The sequence below is a fragment of the Colobus angolensis genome, unplaced genomic scaffold (genome assembly GCF_000951035.1).
Source record: "Colobus angolensis palliatus isolate OR3802 unplaced genomic scaffold, Cang.pa_1.0 Scaffold5, whole genome shotgun sequence".
NCBI lineage: Eukaryota > Metazoa > Chordata > Mammalia > Primates > Cercopithecidae > Colobus > Colobus angolensis.
This window is the reverse complement of record NW_012118487.1, coordinates 30633262-30653473: the sequence shown is the minus strand read 5'-3', so window position 1 is coordinate 30653473 and position 20212 is coordinate 30633262.

Below are 20212 nucleotides of genomic sequence, written 5' to 3'. Positions count from 1 at the left end.
AAATATACAAATCGCTATAATGCAAATCAGAATATAATACATATTATTTTAAAAACATAAGAAGAAACAAAGCTGTTTGTCTAAAAGAACAAAACCTGTTTTAAAAAAGAATAAAAATATTGTAATATGTCTAAAGGCAATTTTACAATCCATCATAGGATTTTGAAGCTAGAAATTTACTAAAAGTAAATAAAAATATGGACTGTGAAATGCAGAAACATTGCAAATGAAAAATCTTAAAGTGTTATTTGAATTTTATTTCCTAGTTAACATTGTTGAGAAAATAATGAGTAGCAAAGCAAGTTTTCCTTAGCTGATGAGGTAATGCACTTTAGCTAATGTTTGTTTCTTAACTAAAACCCACATCTGATCTTAATCCTATAACTTGAAACAATTTTCAGTAAATCCCAATTTGCAGCCTGCAGCAATTGCAGTTCAATTAATATCATTGACAGTGATGTGGCCAAAAGGAGGGTAGAACCCCCATGGGTTAGCAAGAATTACATTCAAACTACAGGTCCTTTAACAATTACCTCACTGAATAGAGATTTTATTAGTCAATTAGCATTGCCTCACCCTATCCCACTGATGACACGTAACAGAAACCCCTTTTTGTGAAATGGTAAACAAGATAAAGAAGCAAAAGATTTTAGTCCTTGAAAAGCTCAACTCAGTTTATTGGATATTCCCATGGGATGCTGTTTTAAGTGTTAGAGATGGAAATGTGGCAGAAGGAAAATGGCATTTAAAAATAGTAAATACTTATCTGTTTCTATTTGAAGACTACAACCTTAAATTGTGCAACTCCTGGAAATTAATGTTCTAAGGAACATGAATTTGGCATACAATGGCAGCATCATATCTGATTGCTTTAGTAACAATCTCCAGCATTTTTTGTAAGTCTAAGTTAGAATCTGCAGGCTCGTCAGCTACAAAGATGCTCTTTAATTTATTAACTGAGAGAATATTATATGGAACTCATTAAAAGGGAATACCTAATAAATTCTGCCTTGGACCATTATAAAACCTCTTTCTAAACACAGCTGCAGTTTTCTGGTTCATTCATTTGTAGGCTCAAAAGCTCTTTCTTTCAAAAATAACTAGGCTCCACTCTGTCCACTGGCATCTTAGAAGCTTTCAAATTTTTAGATGAATTAATTTAAATATCCAAATATTTATGTAAATTTTTCTAAGAAATATTTGTGAAACATGCACCATTGCAAAATAAACTACGGATCTAAGCTAAGCCCAAAGCCAATATTACACGTAAACACGTAAGGAGGCAGGAGAAGGCAGGAGAAGGCAGTAGAAAGACTCTTGGATTGGAAGTGATAGTACCCGAGCTACAGTTTGGGGTTTGCCATTTAAACCTCCTTGCAAACTTCGTCAAAGAATATTTCTTATCTTCAGTTATCCTATTTTTAGAAAGGGAATAATATAAACAATTATTGATAATAATATATTATTAATGTAATATAAAAATAATGGATTACAATGTGTGAGTCTTTTATAGTGATTAAAGCAAGGACTTAGAAACAGCCTAGGCTAAAGTCTTCACTAGTTTTATAAACCTTGGCAAATTATTTAAGATCTGTGAGCCTCAGTTTTCTCACTTATGAAATATATGTAATGATGACTACCTAATCACATGATTGTGAGAATTTAATATATTATCATATGTAAAGTGTAAAACAGAGTTCCTAGTATGGTTATTATCTAGTTTTACCTCTTACTGCTACTATAATTTCTAGCACCAAATCTGCTACTAATGATGCTTCTTTTTTTTTCTAAAATTTATTTATTAAAATAATGAGTGTTAGGCTATAAAACACACTGACATTTTGACAACAGATACATATTACCTCTACTCATAAGGCATTTTAGCATGCATAATCATTGATATCAATTCAGAATATAAAAGAACTTAAGGATGGGTACAGTAGAAGGAACTAGAAAATACATATGACGATATTCTTGGTTGAGTAAAGGAGCCATTGAAATATTTACTTAGAGTCTACAATTAAATGTTAGTAATGCAATGTGGGTGATGCAATATAATAATCTAGAAATTCAGACTCCACATATTCAAGGGTCATATTTCACATGTTAGAAAAATAAAAATAAATGAGAATATTTCTGAACTTTTGAAAGAAAGAATAAAAATAAGAAAAATTTCCTGGATATGTTAACCATGCAGTAAAAATGGAGCTTAATCTCATTAATTAATGCATGTATGACACTAATAAAAATAATTAATGCTCATAATAATTAGCCTAAAAACTCCATGATTCTGATTTTTTTCTAAAACATAGTGGGAATATTTTGTTATATTAAACAGAATTGAGGTGTTAATATACTTTATTGTATTCTAATTCTTTGAAGTTTGATAATCTAACTACTAAACTTAATGGCATTCCCAATTAATCAAACTATCCAATTAACACCATTTAGTATAAATGATAATGTGTTACATTCTGAACTCATACTTAAAATGAATGAGGTTAAATTCTAACTGATAGAATCCTGTTTAATTCTCCTTAAAGCAATATATTTTATATTATAGCCACAATATTTATCTATTTATTGAAGAAACAGTTGTTAAACACTTTACAAGTATAATGCTGAATAGACACTAAAGTAAAATTAAACTACTAAATTAGGAAGTTTCAACTACAGATACATTTTGATAGAGGAGACATAGGAAGAGGGTATCATAACTTCTAGAAGAGAAGAGGAATGAGTAGCTTGAAAATACTGCAAAACTTTGTCTCATTACTAGAATATTTAGGGTCTTTACAAGGCCTTCTGAAGCCACTGATTTTTTTTTTTTTTTAATTAAAGGGAAACTTCATTTTTTTAATCAAAGGGAAAGGGAAGGTTTGTATGTCCTGTATAAGACAATTAATCAAAACTGAGACAAGCCCCAAAAGATATGGAAGAATTGTTAATGAAGGATTTCATTAAAAACATATTTGCTACACTCTGGGAGGCTGGAGGAGAGCTTGAGCCTAGGAGTTTGAGACCATCCTGGGCAACATAGGGAGACCCCCATCTTTACAAAAAACTTCAAAAGTTAGCTGAGTGTGGTGGTGCACACCTGTGGTCTCAGTCACTCAGGAGGCTGAGGGAGGAGGATCATTTGAGGCTGGGAGGTGGAGCAAGACCCTGTCACAGAAACACACACACACACACATACACACATTTTGTTAGGTGTAATTTAATTACTTTATGTAAAGAGCATCAAAAATTAACCAAGACAGATCATTTTACCTGTGCTATAGAAAATGTCATTGAAATTTGACCTAAAGTATGTTAACCTCTTCAATTTTAGGGAGAAGTCAGTGAGTATTTTTTTAACATATAATTAGAATACATTTATTTGCCTGCTTTGGTGTGTATTCTACCTACAGAATAACAAGTTAGATTAGAGTGGTGTAGGTGAGCATATATGTTCATGTGTGTATATATTTGTATATTATATAGATGTATATATGCACATAGTACAACATCATTGATTGGTATTCTATTTGCAACTAAGGCATACTATGTTTTTGCCCTTTTTGAAGTCTTGCAGGGTATCTATTTAATATATATATGGAACAGTTTCACATTAAGGTTACATTAGGAGCTCTTTGAGAGAATGCCTAGTTAAAGATCAAATAAAATAAGAGTGTGCTAATTGATACGAACCAGATGGCCCACGCAGAAAAAATCTTAGTCTCAACAGATTGTTCCCATTTATTTATTTGTGTGTTTATGCATTTAAAAACACTCTCATTCTTGTATATATCCCAGGCTCATTCTTCTCCACCTCATAAAATGACCTACACCCTCCCCCACATTCCCCTTCATTTCATACATCGAGAACAATTCCTGTTTGCTATGCGCCAAATGGTTCTGGAAGGAACCGTAGCCTGTTGCCTCCCTACTCACCTAGTCTGGTTCTTTTAGATTTATACAAAATTCGGGCTAAAGTCTAACTCCTTCCGCATAGGCCACATTACTCCTGTTCTCCGGGAGGCTTGGGGACATGCAGAATATCCTGTCTTGTTAGGATGTCCTATCCTGGCAAATATTCATGAGTTGCCACTTTTGATTACAGTCCAAATCACAACTCTTTTTGCACGTTTGTGGCCCTCTTCTTCTCTAGTTCCCGTCTATCTGTATGTTTTCCTCTGGAATGCCTATGTCAGTATAAAGCTTCACATCCCTAAGCTTTATGTATTCCATTCTTTCCTTTGCCTGGCCTGTACTTAATCAGAACTCTCCAAAGAACTGTTCAAGTTAGATATCAAACTGTGAAATAAATATTAAACTGTGTCTATTTCAAGCAGTCCCTGCTTATTTTCTCTCACCATATGTGGGATATGGGTCTTAAATTCACATTTTTCCTGCTACCTAATAATGTTCCCAGGTTATTTCTCTGCTTAGGCAAACTCCTTTCTTTTGATGATTGATCTACCTTTTTATTATACTTTTAAACATTCTGTGTAAGTACCTGTGTGTATGAAAGAGAAAAAAAGAGAGCTAGGAAGAGATGAGAGTGAAATAAGAAAAATTGTAAAGATAAGAATTACCCATATTTAAACAATGAGAATCAAATCACTTTAAATTTTTGTTATATTTAATTTAAACTTTGCTTATTTTTTTCAATAAGCAATTGAAAATATATACATTGTCTCAGGTATATCTGACGCTGTGATCACCTGCAATCATTTATCTTGGTCCCCTGCAATCACACCTAGAGTCATCCATGATTAGTTTGCTTGTATTTTAAAAAAATTAAAATATTTGAAAGAAAAAATATATACAAATATTAGCATTTTTAAATTTACATAAATTATAAACTATATGTAGTACTCACAGTGTTCTTACAACTAGTCGTGTAAATATGTACTCTATTCTCTCATATGCATGTATCATTTTATTTAAGAATCTTTACCTTGTTCAAACATTTTTCATTATTTTAAACAAAGCTTCAATAAACAGCTTTGTGTCTATCTCCCAGTATTTATGTCTGAGTGATTTTGTGTAGTAACTAGAAGTAGAATCTATCAAAAGACACACACATCAGCAATTTTTAAAAAGTTTAAGAAAAAAGGACCTGGAAAGGGCTTCGAGATGGCTATGTAGAAGTATTTTCTACTTGCCTCCTCCACTAAGAAGAACCAAAATACTGAGTCAATAGTCACACTTCAAATAGATCATCCAAGAAAGAACACTGGAGTTCAACAGAGAGGTGTCAGGAAACCCCAAAGCAAGGAAGAAGAGGGAAGCCAGGCAGCCTCATAGGCCAGGACTGACTGGCAGCCAGGAGAGGCTCCCCAGTACAGGGAACGGGTGACTGAGAGACTCCCAGAGGTCTACATTCTCGCCTTGCCTTGGACTTCTACAATCCTAGACACAGGAGAGCTCCTTGACCTTGGACAATCATGGGGCCTTGAGTCTAACATAGAGAGCTTCCCAGAAACTGCCTAAAGGCATTGCTCCAGAGCTAGAGCTCACATTGGATTTCACAAACCCCAAATCCTAAACAACAGTAGCATGACACTATTTTAAAAGCCCAGACACAGTGGACTGCATCCGACTCTGCAACCAAGGCTGAGGGGACAGCCACAGGTAGCAAACCCAGTCCTCCATGAAGAGAGGTGACCTTGAATTTTCATGCATCCTGAGAACCAATTTCACTGCCTGCAACTGCCAGAGCTGCAGAATACTATGGGCTAAGTTGCAAGTGAAGCCCATGTCCCACCCTCTCCCACTGCCTACCTAAGGTTGATCCTAAAGAAAGCAAACCCATCCTTCCCAGGAACATTGTTACATTGCAGCTGCTGCCATCTGCACCTGAGCCTTCCACCAGCAGCTTGGTCCCTGCATACCACAGCTAGTGGTATTTGCATATATTTGGCTATTTCTACACCTTGTTTTGAAAAATATCTATTCAGGTCCTGTGCCCATATTTTAAATTGGGTTGTTTGTTTTCTTGTTATGAAGTTTCTTATATATTTTGGATATTTACCACTTATCAGATACAGTGTTTGTAATATTTTTTCCCATTCTGGAGTTTGTCTCTTCACTCTGTTGGCGGTTTCCTTTGATGTGGCCACTGCTAATGTTCCCAGAACCTGCGCAAGCCATCAGAAGGTTCAAGACTTAGCCTGCTTGGACATGCTAACACTGGTGCCAGCATGTACCACTCCAGGGCACAAGAACAGGCACCTTCAGTCCACTACTACCATCACTGAGGACTGAAGACAGGCCCATCCAGCCTCTCAGTCCCCAATAAAACTTCACCACAGCCTCCACTAACAACTGCACCATAAGCCACCAAAAAAAAAAAAAAAAACACACACAGACACAACTGTCGTTGTTTATAGTCAAAGATGACACTATCCAAAGTGCCCTGCTCAACCAACACCATAGGAACATCTTCAGAAAAATGTCCCTCCTTCCAAAAGCAAATTCAAAAAATTGGAAGAAGCAACGTTTATACTAGATGCGTCAATATCAATGTAAGGACACAAGAAACACGAAAAAGGAAGACAATATGACACCTCCAAAGAAACACAACAATTTCTTGGCAACAGATCCCAATCAAAAAGAAATTCATGAAATCCTAAAAAAGAAAAAATTCAAAATGTTGATACTAAAGAAGTTTAGTGAGATATAAGAGAATTTTGAAAACAAAACCAAAAACCAATGAGGAAAACAATTCAGGATAGAAATGAACAATTTATCAAAGAGAAATTCTGGAACTAAAGAATTTATGGAATGAAATATAAAATATATTTGAATGTTTCAACAATCGACTAGATCAAGGAGAAGACAGAAAATCAGATCTTGAAGACAGATCTTTTGAAGTAACACAGACAGACAAAAATAAAGAAAAAATAATAAAAAGAGAATAAGCAAAGCCTCTTTGGTATAGAGGACACAAAAATGCAACCAAATGTTCAAATTACCGATGTCCCAGAAGGTGAAGTGAGAACAAAAGGTTTAGAAAATGTATTTAATGAAATAATAGATGAAGTCCCCCCCCACCACCGTCTTTTTTTGAGACAGAGTCTTGCTCTGTCACTCAGTCTGGAGTTCAGTGGCACAGTATTGGCTCACTGCAACCTCCGTCTCCCTGGTTCAAGTGATTCTCCTGCCTCAGCCTCCCTAGTAACTGGGACTACAGGCATTTACCACCACATCTGGCTAATTTTTGTATTTTTAGTAGAGATGGGGTTTCACCACGTTGGCCAGCTGGTCTCAAACTCCTGACCTCAGGTGATCTGCCCTCCTCAGCCTTCCAAAGTGCTGGGATTACAGGCATGAGCCACCATGCTTGGCCGAAACTTTTACAAGCAAGAGATATAGACTTTCAGATACAGGAGCCTAGGAGATCCTGAAGAAAACACAAAACAAAAAGAACTTTGCCATTACACATTGTAACGAGACTGCTATACACAATGACTGTATTAATTTATATTCCCACCAACAGTGAACAAAAGGTTCTCTTTCTTCCACATCTTCACCAGCACTTGTTATATTTAATCTTTGTGATAATAACTATTCTAACAGACATGAGATGATATCTGATTGAGGTTTTAGTTTGTATTTCTCTGATTAGTGATGTTGAGCACTTGTTGCATACCTTTGGCCATTTGTATATTTTCTTTTGAGAAACGTCTATTCGGACCCATTTTTAAATTGGTTTTTTTTTTCCTTTCTATTGAGTTTCTTATATTTTGGATCTTAATCACTTATCAGATATATTGTAAATATGTTTTCTATTTCTGCAGATGTCTCCTTTGATCTTATTTGATCTCCTTTTTTTCCTGCACATTCACCATAAAGGGAAATAATTTACGGTAGACGTGCTACTAACCTTTTCCTAGCCCTGTTGATGTTTTATTTTGCTGTGCAGAGATTTTTCGTTTGATATACTCCCATTTGTCTGTTTTTGCTTTTGTTCCTTGTGTTTTGGAGGTAATAACCACAAAATTATTTCCCAATTCACTGTACTAGAGCTTTTCTTCTATGTTTTCTTCTAGTAGTTTTACAGTTTCAGTTCTTACATTTAAGTTTTGAATGAATTTTCCGTTTTTTTAATATGATATGAAATAGGGGTTTAATTTTATTCTTCTGCATGTAGATACCCAGTTTTCCCAACACCACTTATTGAAGAGATTGTCCTTTATCATGTGTGACCTTGGCATTGCTGTAAGAAGTCAATTTGCCATAATGTATGGGTTTCTTTCTGGGATCTCTGTTGTTTCCCTTTGGTGTCTGTGTCTGTTTTTATGTAGTACCATGATGTTTTGATTGATAGTTTGGTGGTGTATTTTGCTCAAGATTGCTTTGGTTGTTCAGGGTCTTTTGTAGTTCCGTTTAGAATTCTCTTTTCTATTTCTGTGAAAAATGTCATTGGAATTTTGATAAGAATTGTATTGAACCTGTAAATAGTTTTGGCTGGTATGGACATTGTAACAATATTAATTCATCTAATTCATGAACACAGAATATTTTTTCCATTCATTTGTGTCTTCAATTTCTTTCATCAATGTTTTATCATTTTCAATGTACAAGTCTTCCACCTCCTTGACCAAATACATTTCTACATATTTTATTTTATTTTTATATTTTGATAGCTAGAATTAATGGGATGTTTTATTGATTTCTTTTTTAGATCACTGCTTGTTAGTGTATAGAAATACTATTGATACTTGTATGTCAATTGTGTATCCTGCAAATTCAGTAAAGTTGTTAGTTTTAACACTTTTTGGTGGCGTCTTTAGGGTTTTCTATATTACAGATGTCATCTACAAACAGGGACAATTTAACTTCTTCCTTTCCAGTCTGGATGCCTTTTACTTATTTCTCTTGACTTATTTCTCCAGCTTAGAAGTTGTTTTGTTCAGTAGGGCACTATGTACTGGGGTAAATTTTATGAGTTCATGCACATCTGGAAATGTCTGTTTCTCTCTTAAATGACTGTTCAACTGAGCATAGTATTTTAAATTTAAAGTTATTTTCCTTCTTGTTTCAGATGAAATGTATGATATCAGTCTAGGTCTTTTTTTGTGTGTAGGCAATCTGCCTTTTCTCTCAGTAGCTTTTAGGAAAATCTTTTTACACGATAGGCTAAACTTTGATTAGATAGATTTATTTTAGTCAGTCCATGTCAACCCTCTGTAGATTTTTAAATCTGAAGGATTTTGTTTTTCTTAGATCGGGGAAAATTTTTAGTTATTGTCTTTTAAATTATAACTTCACCATCATTTTATCTATCCTCTCTTTCTGAAACTCCTACAATCCTCTTAATCTCTTCACTTTAAAAATTACCTGGTATCAATCTTTAGTAATAATTTCTATGATACCAATAATAACAAAGCACACAGAAGCAGAGGTTCAGAACTGCCAACAGTATTCCTTTCTTGATGCATTAGGGTGTACAGTGGACTCACTTTTACACATCAGACTTCTAACTGAAGTACATGATCTTATAATTTATCAGACAGAAGCTTACTTGGTCATGAAACATTTTCCTTTTATATTATAACAGTTGCATAGCTTGCATTACATTTTCCAGGGAGTCATGAAATTCATATACTTGATGTTTGTTTATGATGATTAATTCTAGACAGACTAGGTATATCCTCCTAACAACATTCTAAAGATAAGGACACTTGCTGCTAAAGTGTTTGCCAGGAAGTCTTCCACTAGCATGTTTACCAGAAGATTTTATCTCCTTTTTTTTTTCCTGCACACTCACCATAAAGGGATGTAATCTACTGTAGGCTTGCTACTAACCTTTTCCTTACCAATCCACCTTCTGACCTCATTTGACATCTCTTTGATGCATACTTATCAGGAACTCTTTATAATTTTTCTTTTTTAATTTTATGGACTATTTTATATTAAATAATAAAGCTCCTAAGCCCCTTAACAAACAGCATTTGAACAATTTAGTGTGTAGAAGGAAATTGCTCTATAAAGCATGCTAACTGTAACCATATCCTTTCATGGTTCTTTGATTTTTTTTTCTAACTCACTCTTTTAACTCCAGCATCAGGAGTTATTTAAACTTTTTTAAAAGCACGTGTTGGTGAAGGCATTTCAAATGTTTTAGGGGTAAACTTACAATTATTTTTCTAGAAAACCTGTTATAAAAGTTTTTATATCACTTGGGCTTTTGAATTTGCCTCTCAAATGTTTCTCTCATCCTGGAGATCATCATTATGTACTTAATTCTACCTATAGACCTACACATACTGTATTACCTGTAGTGCTGTTGCAGATAAATAAAAAGGATATATGGCATACTAGCCATCAGTAAAATGATGGTATCAGTCTCCATCCGTTCCTAACAGAAACCATGTTTTATGTAGCGCATACACTCAGAGCAACTGGGGTGGTATTTAGAGGCCTTTATTCAGTAAATTGTGGATTCTATCTGGTCTGTGGACATAACCATGTTCACATATTACAGTACAGATTTTCACAGAGCCTGACGCCAAGGGTCATAGTGTATCGCATTGTTTATTTCTCTCTTCAATCCTAACTAACTGCATCATAGCAATGCCAATATCCTTTTTTATTCACAGAACTGGACCATTAGAGAACAATAAGGGCCAACAGTCCTGTAACATCTCAGCATAACTTACCCTAGCCCTCAATCACTTCTTCTAGAACTAAACTTTAAATACATCAAATTCCATTGTAATTAAAAGTCTTTCCTGGGTGATGGTATCAGTTCTTTGTCATCATTGTTGAGAGGTACGGAGTTTCATTAGAGTAATTATTCAATTATTCATGCTATTATAATCTAAACACAATAAACTGAATAATAGTTGGAGCAACCTACGGGTATTTTGAGTAGTCAGGATGCTCCTTTTCCCATATCGTACTGGTGGAGTTGTTAAGCAGAGCTCATGTATCAACAAGCATTCAATTCTACTTCTCCAGGGAAGGTAAGTTCAGGGTCTCCCCCATTGTCCACAAAATCAGCCATTTGTCAGTGCCAGATATGAGAGCATTTGGTAAGATATTATTCTCTTGTTTTTAGTTACTCTTGTGGAAATATTATGATTGCGCTCCTTTCTGGGATTGTGAATCTCTTATGAGTTCCTATTCCACTTACTATTATTTCTCCTTGTTTTCATTTATTGTGCCTCCTGGTGGACTTTCCGACCCAAATGTGCTATTCACCTATAGGGCTGGACATAGTAGCAGCCTTGCTAATTTCCCCATTTACCCTATCTGTAAGCAGATCTTGCAGAAAACGACATATAAAGGATGATGGCATTGTTACTGCCATTTGGTAATGATAGTACATTCATAGCTAGCCCTAATTCTTCACCACCTCACACAGTCCCATCTCTTGATCCAAGAAGTCTCTCCAGTAGAGTTCTTGCCTTACTTCTTTTCACAGACACTGTGAGGACCAAATCATTTAAACATCCAAGCCATTTGTTCAAGATGTCCCCATTGCCTATATTGAATAACAAATATTCATATTGCCTATTCCAAAGAAAATTTTAAAATGTTGTAGGTGCATATACTATTATGTTTCTTTCCCATTTTTTGGTTATCGGCAGCAGGAAGGTACATAATTTTTTTCAAAAGAAATATATCCTGGTGGCCTGAAATGGTGGAAAATTTGCTGTTCTAAAATTTTAGTTGTTTTCTCTAAGGTTGTTTTTCATGTAGAATAAGAAAAGCCTAGAATGAAATCTGTGTCAATCCCAGTTAAACCTGTTTATGCTCTTGGGGCCATTGGTTGAAGTCCAGTGTAATCAGCTTTGGAGGTGTTGATTCCATTCCTGTCGACAGTAGGCAGTTTTTATCTCAATAGCCATTTCATCAGGTCCTAGAAGAGAGGCACATGACCTCTCTCAGGCCGTGAGTACATGTCCTGAACACACGCATGTCCACTTATTTATGAACTCATGAGCTAACTAGGCATCTACCTTTATTTTCCAATCCCTCTCTTATCTGACAACAGTATTTTATTAGTGGGCATCTATACGAACCAGTTTAATTCTTCCTCTAAATTCCTGTAGAGAATTCCATATCCGAATGCTGTATACATAGCACTTTTTTTTTTTATCATGCAGTCATCTACAGCCCATTTGCCTGATTGTATAGCAAGCCCTTTGGCTACAGCTCAAGTCTATAAATATGCAAACACCCTTTAGAGGATCTCAGCCTAATTCCTCTTCCACTTTTAATTAACTGCTCTCAGCAATTTTCCCTTGTGAACTTGCCCTTCCTTTCTTTCATCAAAGTTTTACCACTCACTGAGCATATTGTGGCTGCTTTCCAAATAGCAACATGGCTCTAAGATTGGGAACTCCCACCAAGTGACCAGAAAGCCCACTTTTCCTCAGCTGGGAGAGTATGAGGTTCTGCCTACATAGCATTGGAAGCAAGGAGTTCCTCTGAGGTCACAAGGTCTATGTGCAGTGAAGCAATCTATTCATGTACGTGTGATATACTCCATTGAACTCTCTCACCCATTCCTTGTCTTCTTGCTGTTCTTAAATATACCACTTCCATTTTAGGAGTAATCTTTGCTGTATAGCTCTTTCTCTGTTAGAATACTTCTGTGACATCACCTAAGTCCTAATTGGTATTTCTGGCCTTAGCGTTATCTGACCCCTTTTGTGGTGAGTGACATTTTGGTTAACATCCAATAACTAGCCAACAACTGTCTTTCAAGTAGACTAGAATTAACAGCTGTCTTACTCTGCTCTCAGATCCAGAACCTAAGAAACTTTTGTTGGGTAGATGTATTCAAATTTTCTAACTTGTTCAGTCTGTGTGTATTCTGGTTACAGATATTTCTAATGTAATTTGAGCAGTTAGGTCTTCAGAGCTCAGTAGGGCCGCTTGTCACACCACTTTCTGTAACTCTTTTAATCGTTGTTTCTGCTCAGAGGTCAATTCCCATTTAGATTTCTTTCTGGTGATTTTGTGAGTAGGAGCCCACAGGATTATTAGATGAGGTTGATTTTGCTAAAACCCAAATAGTCCTGCTAATCACTGAGCTTCTTGTTTATTGGCAGGATCTGTGAGAAATAATAACAGATTTCTTGTGGTTTTAGAAATCCCCCAAAATTCCACAGACCAAGCTAAATCTGAATTCATCAGCCAGCCTCTATTGGTTTAGCCCTTGATTTCCCATCTGAGGAAACAACTATAGTTTAGGAGTTTAGTTTAGTAGTTTAACTTATTTGTGAAGGTTTTCAGATTCTTCATTACACTATTGTATTGTGCTGGTAAATTAAAATATTCCTATAGCAAAACTGAAAGTGTATACTCTGTCCCAGGAGAATGCAAACTATTCTGGCTGGACTTCAAAATTGAGATTGGAAAATTAGGTTCTGGCCAGGTACATGGGAGCATACGAACCTCCCTTTTCCTGTTGTACTTCCTGCATAGCCTTGGCATATCAGGTATACTGAATGAATCAAAGGGTTCACTATATGTAATTCTAAATTGTCTATGTTAACCTTCAGGAACTATCTGCCTAATATACTATCTAGACAGGATCAATAAAAGACGAGTTAGTGGGAATCACTTCTCTCATTTCCTTAATCAGAACAGTGATATCTCATCACCCTTCTGGATTTTTATATTGCTTAATGTTTTCTACTGGGGAGAGCTCAGGCAATTCCAAAGTTCCCATTTACTGTGGCCAATTTAAACTGAGCCAACGGTAGGCTTAGTTTATACTCCTCGTGAAAAACATAACTTTTTCTCATTCACACATAATATCTGATCCAGTTATGCATGTAGTTAAAGACAAGGAGGCCAAAGAAGAATCTGTCCAGCCTCAATTTCCAGTTTGTAGTTTCATCCATACCTTGTTTTCCTTCACTAAGAGTCTCCATATACTCCCATTTTCAACCTTGGGACTTAGAGAGGACCAACCTGGTCCCCAGTAAGTCTAACTGTTTTGAGCAGGGAAGCTTCAGCCTGTGCTCCACAGGGATCAGGTTGAATCTGGTACTTCCCCTGAAGTAACACCTTCCTTGGCTCACTCCCTTTCTGTAGCCAGCTTCCGTCACTCCTTAACTGGTTTCTGCCAGGGGTACTTTATAAATCATTTGCATTTGAATCTTTGGCTCAGGTTCTGCTTGTAGGAGAGTCTGGCTTAAGATACTTGGTTAGTAATCTCCAACTGCTGTTATCTTTCTGAGTAACATTTATCTCTTAGAAGAAAAATGGCAAATAGGTGACATTTCGCTATCAGGCTTCCCCCACTCCCACTGCTGCCCCTTATTAGGTGCATTGCACATATGCTGGCACTGTTCCTGCTGAGCTCACACATGGCTTCAGAGTTCTCTACAATGTTCTCCAAAAAGTTACAGATCATCCTTAAATGTTTTAACTTCTAAACCTCAATATAAAAACAATAACAACAAATAGTAATAGCACTTTTAATCACTCAGTCTCCCACTCTTAGTGATGTAGAGAATTTCATGTATAAATCAGATTAAATCTATGCCATATTCTTACTTATAAGTGAGTATACACCGACATTTTATTCACCAGTAATGAGTTTTAAAGGAATGCTCCAGCCATGTAGTCAGAGACCAAGAGCATAATATTTTGTTGTATGGATCATATTGGAGTTATCTTGGAATAGTCGTGGGTTTACTTGAAGTGTGTCTCTCCCTCAAGTCTGAAAGTAAGTGCATTAAAAGATGCTACATGTGAGTCAGAAACTGAGGATCACATCCTCTTTCTCATTACTATGATTTTATTATGCATTTATATTCTAGAACAGTGGATCACATATGGTTTTAGGAGTTAGATGCAATTTACTTTTATATCCTCGTCTATCACCTACTAATTCAGAGTTGCTTAAAATATCAGGACTCAAGTTTGTTAATCTATAAAACAATGTTATGCCTAAGAGAGTTGCCATGAAGATAAAATGAGGTGAATTTTTAAAACATCTAGCATCTGGAACATAGTAGGTATTCAGCAGAGACAGTATTCTAGAACTTTCAAAATGCAATATGTTTTCCTTTATATATTATAAGGATAAATGGAGCAAAGTATTATTACTCCCATATATAACACAATTATGCTCACTTATGAGAACACATGACTTATATGAAGAATGAAATTTTGACTCTAATATGAGACGTTAAAATTGGATATCTTCTTGTCCCTCATTCTCCTAGACAATTTCAAGACTGATGATCAAGACTTGCTATTCATATTCCTTAGACTCCTTTCCTGTACACTAATTTTAAAACATACTGAATATGAAAAGCTGCTTTAAAATTTTAATGGTCAAATGTAAATAGATGATAAATGGAAAATACCATTTAAAGAATGCCAGAGGTGGGATGTCCTGTGATGTGAGTAGCTCCTTCAAACCCAAATTCTTTGCTAATCTATGGAGAAACTGAGCTGCATAAATGTTATTCCAGCTAATCTTGGCCTTCTCTTCATGCCTTGCCTGGATCATGATTGGAAAATAGATAGTATAACTGTTTTTTAAACTATGTCTGCATTTGCAGAAAATGCTGTTTGAGAAGTTTGGACTTGTTAGTATTACCCCTACCTATTTGGCCTTTCATTAATTCCCTATCTATTTGCTTTTTCATTAACTCTAAAGATTGCTTAAAAGCCAAGTGTTTTCTTTTTGATTGTTTGTTTTGTTTTGTGTTTGTTTGTTTTTTTGTTTTTGAGACAGTGTCTGGCTCTGTCACTCAGGCTGGAGTGCAGTGGCATGATCTCGGCTCACTGCAACCTCTGCCTCCCGGGTTCCAGCCCGGCTAAGTTTTGCAGTTTTAGTGGAAACGGGTTTTTACCATGTTGGCCAGGCTAGTCTCAAACTCCTGGCCTCAGATGATCCACCTACCTGGGCCTCTCAAAGTGCTTGGATTATAGGTGTGAACCACTGCACCTGGACAAAAGCCAGGTGTTCTTAAATGTTGCCTTTGCTTGAGGCCAGGATTGTTTTCATCCTAATATAATAACATTTATTTTTTTCCTCTTATTTGTTTCTACATTAAAGAAGGCTTTAGTGTTTTTACAGAGCATTTTGGCTAAGTAATGTTTTGTTCTCTGTCTTTACTATTTGGAATTTAAAGAAAGACATTATTTTAGTGTTTTGAAATATGCCAACTGAGGGGGAATTTTAATTATTGGTGTCAGTTGGATTGTAATATTGATTGAAGGTATAATAACAAATAGAGAATATGATTTCCACCCTCAGTTGTAAGGAAGGTCACAGTACCCTCATTTTGCTAAATGAAATTCAATCTGACTCTATGCCCTCACTTTCCCAGGGTGGAGAGAAATTCAATTTGGTCATATTTTGAGGGATCATTCCCCTTCTTGGGGTCAAATGACAAACTAGAGAACTGTGTAATGCCTAGAATACAGGAAGAAGAACTACATTCTGCAGGGCATCAAGTTGTTGACAAGATGCTCATTTTCTGAGCCATGTGATTATTCAGATGTGAACAGCTCAGTCCTTCTATGAGACACATGAGCAGAATCCTAACCATACCATGGTTGTTGGCATTCTCCATCTCTCCAAGCATCCACGTGCCACCGCATCTTAGGTCCCAGTGGCTGTCAAGTCCATATTTCTCCATGTGTTATGAAGAACCACATCCCCCACTACTCTGAAGGAAAAAGAAAAAATCAAAACCAAAGTAAAGAAAACACCCATCTCTATTCTTCACCTAAAAGAAATTTTCCAGAAGTTGAAGCTCTTTTAGCTTTAACATTCTGTTAACTTCAGAACCACACCCTTTCATTTACAACAATTTAATTTAAAGCCTCTTATATCTGATCCCAGAAAAAGGGAATCCTTCTGCCTCTAGGACTCAAAGCCCAGCAAAACATTTCAAAAGGGTTCAATGTGAGAAGGAAAATAGTTCTCATTCTTTAAAATTATTTATAAGAGCAGAATCAAAACATACTATTTGAATCTATAAATGATCTAAGTGCTAATGGTACCAGGACTTCTCGCCACTAAAAATATGCTCTGTAACGCATTCCAGTGGAGAGCAGTGTTTATCGTGCACCTGATTTAGACTTGTGTGTAATATCAGACAGGGGTATTGTTCTAAAATTAATAATGAGCTGTAAGATTGAATACATTTATAATAAATTTTTAAAACCTTGGGTAGTTGGTGAGACTTATTTCAGGTTTCCTTTCTTTATTTCTGTAAGTAGCTTTGATCCTTGCATGCAGTACAATGTGCTCTAACTAGAAGTTTTGCTTTCATGTTACCATCTGAAAAATATCTTTTGGTTGCAACTTTAACACATTCCTCATACATGATATAAAGTGCAACAATGTTTTATTGGTAGCATACCAGTCAGTACACTGCTATTTAAGTTCCAAAAAAAGTAGGCAAACAAAAAACAACAGGACAAGAAAAACAAACTTTGTGGTCATTTTGTGATAACATAATCAAATTTTGCTCAGTCTGATTTTTTAAAAAATGGCTATCTAACCATGATATATTTTAGCATAGTTGCATAAAAAAACTTAATTACTGTTGCCAAAAGGAGAATGCTGAACAATGATGTTTGTGGGATAAAATTCTTTTATGGAACTCATTAGCAGTATCAGACACAAAAATATTTATGATGTTATAAAACTGCTGGCAAAAGAAGACATTCTGTATAGTTCAGGGTTTATTTGGACCTGAAACTACTTTTATGACCTTGAAATTCCTCCCAGGTTGTCTGTGTGGTAGCAGAGGATGCTATCCCATGTGAGTTCACAGAGTTTATACAATGTGCAACACCTTTGAAATGTGACTGAGAAGCCTTTCAATGAATTGGATCACTCGATATAATTTGCTATGAATGCTATATTCAATCTACATAGCAAAGTTACACTGAAGGGTTGGATAAGGGAGAGGTTTATGTCCTAGTAATACAACCTTGAATATCAGACCTCCATTTTAAAAGTAAATAGTTTATGAATGCTATATTCGTAGCAAACAATAATAAGTGATCAAGTGCATTTAAAGTCTTCTCAGTCTAGAGAAAAGGTGCTGCTGTATGAAGTCATAGAATTTCTTCTTTATTAGATTTAGCCTTATCCCCACCCCCTTTTTTTTATCTACTCTAATGGACGTACTTGTTTTTCTGTTTAGCATCCCTTTCTTCTTCCTCCTCATTTTGAAACAACACTGACACATTTCACTAACTCCTAGCTGTAGTGGTAGGTTCCACATATAATCACTGCTCTTCTTTTGCCCTATTGTAAGTATCGGGTTAGGATTAGCCATGTAAACTACGCAAGCCAGCTAGATATACCTTAGGACATGTAGTTGGAATACTGTAGCCAGAGTGCTTTCTCTCCAACTGGTGTAAACACCAGTTGCTACAACCGTAAGAGGAATTAATGTTAACCTTAGACTAAAACTTATTTTAAAAAATCAGAGTGATTGGGGTGAAGTGGATCAGTCAAATTCTGCTATAACTCTGGAATTCTATTTATATCAGTTAACACATTTATGTTATTGTTAAGGCAATTGGAGCTGCAATTTCTCTTGTTATTTGCATAAAACTTCACAGACTTAGCAACCAAATTATCCTTTTTAGAAAAGGAAACATTTATTCCTTCCTGCCTTATCCAAGTATAAAGACTTCTGTATTGCCATAATAAAAATGACTGAATTTTTCCTCAGGCTTCACTCTCCAATAGTTACACCGTTATTTATTTTCCCCTTTGAAAACAGATTTGCTAAAATGTGTGACAGGTTGTAGGCATTGCCCTGAGTATCCAAAATGTAGGAAGTGCTTTATTTATTTATTTATTTATTTATTTTTAATTATACTTTAAGTTCTAGGGTACATGTGCACAACGTGCAGGTTTGATACATAGGTATACATGTGCCATGTTGGTTTGCTGCACCCATCAACTCATCATTTACATTAAGTATTTCTCCTAATGCTATCCCTCCCCCAGCCCCCCACCCCACAACAGGCCCCGGTGTGTGATATTCCCCGCCTTGTGACCAAGTGATCTCACTGTTAAATTCTCACAAAAATATGGAATGGTTCATGAATTTGCATGTCACCCTTGCACAGGGTCTGTGCTAATCTTCTCTGTGTCTTTCCAATTTTAGTATGTGTGCTGTCAAAACGAGCACGGTAGTAACTGCTTTCAACTCTTGCAGAAGTGGAACTCAACCTACAAAGCAAAGTTGCACTGAAGGTTTAGACAAGGATGGGGGCTATGTCCTAGCAATACAACTTCAAATATCAGACCTCCATTTTTAAAATAAGTAGTTCATGTCCTCCTTCCTGTGAATTTCTGACAACCTTCTCTGTGAGATCTAGCTTCCTACTATGTGATGTTTCTTTGCTTCTGTTTTCTAGGCCACTTGTACTGGGTGTCTTCTCCAAATTCCAGTCTCCTCCTTTTATTAAAAAAACAGTAAGTACAACTTAGCTCTTTCTGCCTCTTTTTAGCTATAGATCCACCTTTGTACTTCTAAGGACTCCTTAAAATGCTCTATTAAACAACAGGTTAGCCAAGGTGAGTGCTGTCCTTCAGTAGCTCAAACCTGGTGAAGGCTCTGCGATTGACATCTTCCTTATTTTGCTCTTGCATAAGTCTCAGTGGAAAGTGGAATTCGTTTTCTGTGTTATTTGAATCATGCCTCTTCTCTTTAGAGCAGAAGTAACTTTATACACAACTTCAGCCCTTCAATGCCATTGTCTCTCTCACTAGAAAATGAACTCTGGGAAGGCAAACTATCACATTAACATTAATTTATCTCTTTGCAGCACATAAGTAATCAATAAATATTTGTGGAATGAATGAAAATGCAACAGACCAATACAAATAAAAATTCAGTATATGAGGGAATTTCATTTGACCAAATATCACAGGCATTAGCATAATTTTATCCAAGTATTATAGTCACATGTCACTTAACAATGAAGCTACATTCTGAGAAGTGTGTCATTAATGGTGATGTCTTCATCGTGCAAACATCCTGGAGTGTACTTACACGAACCTAGATGTTATAGCCTACTACACACTTAGGCCATGTGGTATAGTTTCTGGCTGTCAGTCTACGAAATCTGTACGGTATATACAATTTTTGATTTTAAAATATTTTATTTTAAAATAAATGTTAATAAACAAGAGGAACAGAAAACATCAGTGATTGCCAGGGGGCAGAAGAGACTGAATACAAGGGGGCAGAGGGGAATGTTG